This window comes from Galeopterus variegatus, unplaced genomic scaffold, assembly GCF_000696425.1.
Source record: "Galeopterus variegatus unplaced genomic scaffold, G_variegatus-3.0.2 Scaffold1517, whole genome shotgun sequence".
Lineage (NCBI taxonomy): Eukaryota > Metazoa > Chordata > Mammalia > Dermoptera > Cynocephalidae > Galeopterus > Galeopterus variegatus.
The window spans coordinates 352,103-358,796 of record NW_007727628.1 but is presented as its reverse complement, the minus strand read 5'-3'; positions in this window follow the sequence as shown (position 1 = coordinate 358,796).

Genomic DNA, 6,694 nt, shown 5'->3' with positions numbered 1-6,694 from the left:
TGCCTATTAGTGCCAAGTTGGTGCCAGGCACTGGATATACAGTGGTGAACAACACAGTCTTACGGTCTGGAACAAACTTTTTGGGCCATTCCTGACTTAGTGAGAAGACCATTCACCTGGAGTCAGAAATTCTACCATTGGATTGGTCTGAATGTCCAAGTATTTGGACCATGCTCTTGACTAGCATCAGTTTCCTTATCTGTAAAACAAGAAGGTTGAGTTAGATTACTTCTGTGTATTTTTTTTTTCATCTCTAAATTACAAACTCTATACCTAAAAAGCCGACTGAAGACCTTAGAGACTCAATTAACACTCAGAATCTCTAACTGATTAGAACTCTAGGCAGATAGTGGTCATTTGGGTAGGGGAGACATTTGGGAATAGCAGAGGCCTTTGGCAAACACCATCAATCACACCCAGGCAGGACAGTGCCTTCACCACCAGGAGATGAGCCCCCTGAATCAGTCAGGAAGCTCCCCCGTCTGTGCTCAGAGACAAGGGGTAGGCACGTGAGGGAACTGCACGTATGAAGTGAACTTGGGAACAAATTAGCTCTTGTCTTCAACAAAATCAACTGAGCAAGTAGAACTAGAGAAGGTATGACTCAGGCACAGCTTCAGTGAAAAAGATTTAGGGGCTTCAAGCAGTTTAGGGGCTGCTGCAGAATAAAGCCATTGATATCTTAACCTGCACTAATAGAAACAGTGTCCAGGATAAAGGAAATGAGGATTATTTGGCCGATTGTGTAGTTCTGACTGTCCCTACAATATCATCTTCATTTCTGAATTCCACATTTTAAAAGAGAAAGGTGGACTGTGAATTAATTAGATGTCTACTACAAATGCTTGGCACTTAGCCATTATTGCATTTCAATCCTAACAACAATTCAGTAATCCAAGACAATTACTCTTCTCCCCCAAATCTTACAGATACAGAAGTTAAATTAAGCCTGTCCTCAAATTTTCCTACCTATTTGATGGTGGAGCCAGGCCTGGAACTCAGGTTCACCTGACTCCAGAGCCCATGGTTGTTTTGCAGAAAATCATGGCCTTGGGAAAGAGACACTTCCAGCAGGCTACTCCAGGGGTGAGCAAGGTGGGAAGGTATAGAGCTAGGGCTGGGTCTGGAGCTCACAGACCCTTCGAGCCTGTCCACAAACCCTTCACACCCAGGTCTATGAGCTAGGTAACCGGCAAAAAGGTCGTTGGAGCCTTGATTGAAGAAGAAATAGTCTTTACTCAGCACACATGTCTAAGACCTAGCCAGTCCAAAAGAGAAACTCAGAAACTCAATTGCTACCAGCAAAGTCCATTTGAAAACTCAAAACAACTGCTACCAGCAAAGTCCAAAGTAAAACTGAGCAGCTGCCAGCACAGTAAACATGCTCTGTTTTCAGACGGGAGCCCTGCCAGAGCTGCTTCAAAAATGCAAAACACACAACAGCAACTAAACTAAAAAGACACATGGGTGCACATGCGCACTATCTCCACCCACACACAACTTGTTTACAAGAAATGCGCACCCCAACTGGACCTGAGTCGAGGGAGCCTGACCAAATTATTCTATATTCCCCACAGAAGGGATGTCAGACTTAAGCCTGGTCTTAAAGGAAGGGTAGGATAGAAAAAGTGTGTTTGTTGGAGGTGGGGGCAGGGGGGAGCCAGAGAGAAAAGAATGTGAGTAATGGCTTAGAGGTAAGAACCTAGGAAGCACAGCTGGTGAGTGGGAGGTAAGTAGAGGCAGGCAGTAGACGAGGGTGGGCAGTTTAGTCCAGATCAGAGCAGGCTTCAAAGGCTAAGTGAAGAACAATAGACTTTACCACATATGTAATGGGGAGGTTTAAAGGTTGAAAAGTGCGCTTCAGGAAGATAATGTGTTGGTCACGTCTATGGTGGCTAGTTAGGGACGAAGAAGGGTACCACACAGCAGACTATGGAAGCAGAAAGTAATGCGACCCGAGTAAAAGAGGTGGTTAGATCGCCTGTGCTTGCAACCTTTCCTCCTTTCTTTACTTCTCAAGCAGGGATTATGCTTACTGTAAACAGTCAATTATCTTTTAAATAAATAAAACTAGATTAAGCAGTTTTATGTTTACCTAAATATTTACCATTGCCAGCAATCTTCATTCCTCTCTGTAGTTCTGAGTTTCCATCTGGTATTTTCCTTCAGCCTGTACAAATTCCTTTGACTTCTCTTGGATTGTGTATAGATAAGCTTTGATTTGGATTTTTTAAAAAGTGTTTTTCTTTCTCTTTCATTTCTGACGGATAATTTCACTGGGTGTAGAATTTGAATTCTAAGCAGATGATTTTGTTTTTCTTTCAGCACTTTAAGTCACACCAATACCTTCTGACGTGCAGAGTTTTGGACAAGATGTCTATAGTCATCTTGTGCTCAGAGACAAGTTCTCCAGTGTGTAACAGATCTTTTTTTGTCTGAATGCTCTTGAGATTTTCTCTTTATTACTGGTTTCCAGAAATTTGATTATGATGTGTCTTAGTGTGCCATTCATTGTGTTTATCCTGTATTTCAGTTCATTTCTGTTGCTTATAACATAAATACTTGAAACTGGATGATTTATAAAGAAAACAAAATTTATTGCTTACGGTTTCAGAGGCTGGCAAGTCCAAAGTCCAAGGAGCACATCCAGTAAGGGTCATCTCGGTGGTGGCTTTATAGCAATGCAAGAGTCTCACATGGCAGAAAATGGCAGGGCAGAGAGAGAGAGAGAAACTCTCACATGCTCTCCTTTTAAAGCCCTCAGAACCATGCCCCTGACCATCATTATTAATCCATTCACTATGGCACGGTCCTACAACCTAATCATCTCTTCAAGGTCCCACCTTTCAATTACCATAATAGGATTTCCCATCCTCAACAGTTACAGTGGGAAGTAAACTTCTAATACATGGACTTTGGGAGACACAATTCAGTCAATCCCCAACATCCTGCTGAAGGTTTGCTGAGCTTCTGTAAACTTCTAATACACGGACTTTGGGAGACACAATTCAGTCAATCCCCAACATCCTGCTGAAGGTTTGCTGAGCTTCTTGGATTTGTGGGTATATAATTTCCATCCAATTTGAAAATTTTCTTTAAATATGTTTTCTTTCCTTCTCATTTCTGGGATTTCAATTACATACATATTAGATTGCAAATGATATTTTCCTACAGGTTACTAAGACTCCGTACAAATATGTATCTGTGTACATACAGACATTCCCCAGTTTATGATGGTCAGACTTTATGATGGTATAAAAGCAATATGCATTCTGTACACTCGATTTACAATGGGGTTACATCCAGATAAACCCATTGTAAATTGAAAATATGGTAAGCCAAAAGTGTGTTTTTGAGGAGTTTATCAGGATGTAAAACCATTGTAAGTCGAGGTGCAACTGATTATATATATTTCAAAACCTTTATTCTTTATATGCTTCAATTTGTGTAGTAGCTATTGCTGTATCTCTAATTCTTTAATTGCTTTATCTTTTAAATCTTTTTTCTAATGTGGTGTCTAATCTGCTAAATAGCCATCCAATGGATTTTTTTATTTCAAATATTATATTGTTTAGTTCTAGAAGTTACATTTAGTTCTTTGTCATATCTTTTATTTCTCTCATTATGTTCATGTTTTCCTTTAAACATTGAGGATATTTATAATATGTACTTACAATAGCAATTTTAAAATGCTTATCTGTTAATCCATTATCTCTTAATTTCTGTATGTGTTTCTATTGACTTTTTTTTTTCTGTCCCATTTATGGATCTCATTCTTGTTTCCTTGAATGCCTAGTAAATTCTGCATGGTTCTCTACATGGATTTTGTTGTCTTCCTTTAAAGAGGAATAAAGTTTGTTTTGGTAGATTGTGAAGTTTATTACGGATCAACTTGATCTTTTCTAGGCTCGTTTTTAAGCTTTGTTAGGATGGGTCTAGAGTAGCCTTTACTCCAGGGCAAGTTTAGCCATATTATTAATGAATTACCCTTATGGGTCTTTACTCAATGTCCCTGGTATTCAAAGAGGTTTCTCTACCCTGGATAGTTGGTAATTGACATCTCCCTGTTCTTTATGATTAACAGTCTCAAGGAGGACTCTAAAACAGATTTCTGGAGTTCTTTCTCTGCATAGTTCCCTTATCTTTGATAGTCTGCCCTTCAAATTCCAACCATCACAGCTTCCTTAAACTCCAATCTCAGTTTCCTAAATTCAACAAGATTGCTCCTCATTGCTTGGGTTTTCTCTCTCTGCACTGTGGTCTGGAAAATACCTCTGGCAGAAAATTAAAGTGAATGTTTGCTTTTTTAGTACTGTGATGTATGTTACCTAAATTCTGAAATCAGCTATTTCATACGTTTTTAAGTTTTTTACTTGTTTTTAACAAGAAGGCAAGATGTATATAAGTCACTTCATTATGATCACTCAGGTCACTGAGCCTACTTTTGTCATCTGTAAAATGGGTATAATGTCACCATTGACCTCAGAGAGTTGTTTTGAAGCTTAGAGATTTCCCTAAAAACAATCACTACATGGATGCTCCTTATCTAACCATCTGACCTTCTAAAGCTGTCCAAGGTCAGCCCTGTGTCTTTTCTAGGAATTGGCAGTGAAAATGTGGCAATGTGGCAGAAATCACTGTAGTTTTCATGAGGACCCATGAAGGTTCTATCTTGGGATGTAATGCAAAAATGTCTCTTAAACTTCTTCAGGGCCCACACTACTTTAATTGGTTAGAGATCACATGATCCCTATGTCTACCCTACCCATATTTCTAGTTACTGCTAAAGGAGTATAAAAGGAGAGATGGGAAGAAAGATGGGAAGAGAGATGGGAAGAGGTGCTTCCTATGAAATGCCATGTTATCATCTATGATATTGTGATATAATAAGAAATATATATTTGGTCTTCTTCCCTGGTTCCTGGCATAGAGCTCCTAAAACCTTTGGAATTTCCTGAGTGATTGGGGATTAAAGAAGCATCTTTTGATCATACCTGAATTTATACTAATAAGGTGACTGTTGCACGATGGGGTCTGGTTGCCAAGGAAACCAATCATGTTATTAAAGGATTGAAACTTTCAGCTCTGCCCCCTCAACCTCCAGGGAGGAGAGAAGGGTAGAGATTGACTTCATCACCAATTACCAATGATTTAATAAATTGTGCCTACATAATGAAGCCTCCACAAAACCCCTAGTGATGGGTTCAGAGAGCTTCCGTGGTGGTGACCACACTGAGATGCTGGGAGGGCAGTGCTCCCACAGAGTGCATGGAAGCTCTGCATCCTGGGCACCTCTTCTGCTTGGCTGTTTCTGGGTGGTATTCTTTAAAATAAGCTGTGAATAAGTAAAGTGTTTCCCTGAGTCCTGAGAGCCATCATAGCAAATTATCAAACATGAGGAGGGGGTCATTGGAAGCCCTGATTTGTAGCCACGTTAGACAGAAGTTTGGGTGCCCTGAGGGTCCACTACTTACAATTGGCCTCTGAAGTGGGGGCAGTCTTGTGGGATTGAAGCCTTCGCCTGTGAGATCTGCGCTAACTCCAGGTACTTAGTGTCAGAATTGAGTTAAATTGTAGGACACCCAGTTGGTGTCTGCAAAGAACTGGAGAATTTCTTGGTGTGGAGAACCTATGCATTTGATGTCAGAAGTGCTGACAGTATAGTAAAACAGTTTTTTCCTTTGTCTTGCATTCCAGAAACAGAAGTATAGGTACCATCATTTTATAGTCCTTGCTACTTCAAGGAGCTGGTCTATCTGGAAGACCCTCATGGATCTCTGGCAGCCCCCAAGACAGAATCTGGGAACTATTGCTTTACAGGGTATGTCCTGGGCACAGACTAGCCTCCTTCTTCCATCACAGTGCGTGACTCCAAGTAAAGGCTCAGAAAATGCCTGCTGAGTTATTTCTACATCTCTTTGTTGGGAAAATATAGGAAAATGGTCAGGACCCCTCAGATGTTCAGAATCTTGCCGAGCACTCGATGTAAATAGGCACTTGTGCTCAGGTGTTCCTTGGTTATCGTTTGGTGTGATTGTGCATGTGCACCCAGGTGTCCTGGGTTATGGACTTAAGTATGAAAGATGAGTGGCTCTGAGCCACGGCACCCTCCACCTCTGTTGCTGCCAGGGCCCCCCGGGATCCTCCAAGAGGCCACCACTGCGAGACCTGTAAGCTGCTGGATCTGTAAGCTGCTGCTGCTGCTGCTGCGTCTGCTGCTGAGGACTGAGCTCGTGTCATCTGCCAACAGTTCCTGGGATCTTTCCCAATTACCTAGCATGGACCCGGGATCTTTCCCATTTACCTAGCATGGACCTGCATGTGAGGGGTCTGGGGACCCACCCTGGCGTGTGAGGGGTCTGGTGACCCAGCCTGTTGTGTGAGGGGTCTGGGGACCCAGTCTGTACAATGGGTTTGAAGGGTCTGAGCCCTAGCTCTGACAATATAAATGGAAACTTAGTACAACTAAAATATTGAAACATTTTGGCTTTAGTTATGATTTGCCTTACTTGACAACTGGCATAGTTGTGTAGCTTGACAATTGGTTATGTCGGCAGGATTCTGACATTAGCCCTAGCTTTACACTATTGAACCTCTTTCATCTTTGTGGTGTATTCTTGTCTATTTTAAAGATGACTTTGTTCTGTTAAAAAGAAAAACTTAAGGGCCGGCCCGGTGGCGCACTGCTACAGTG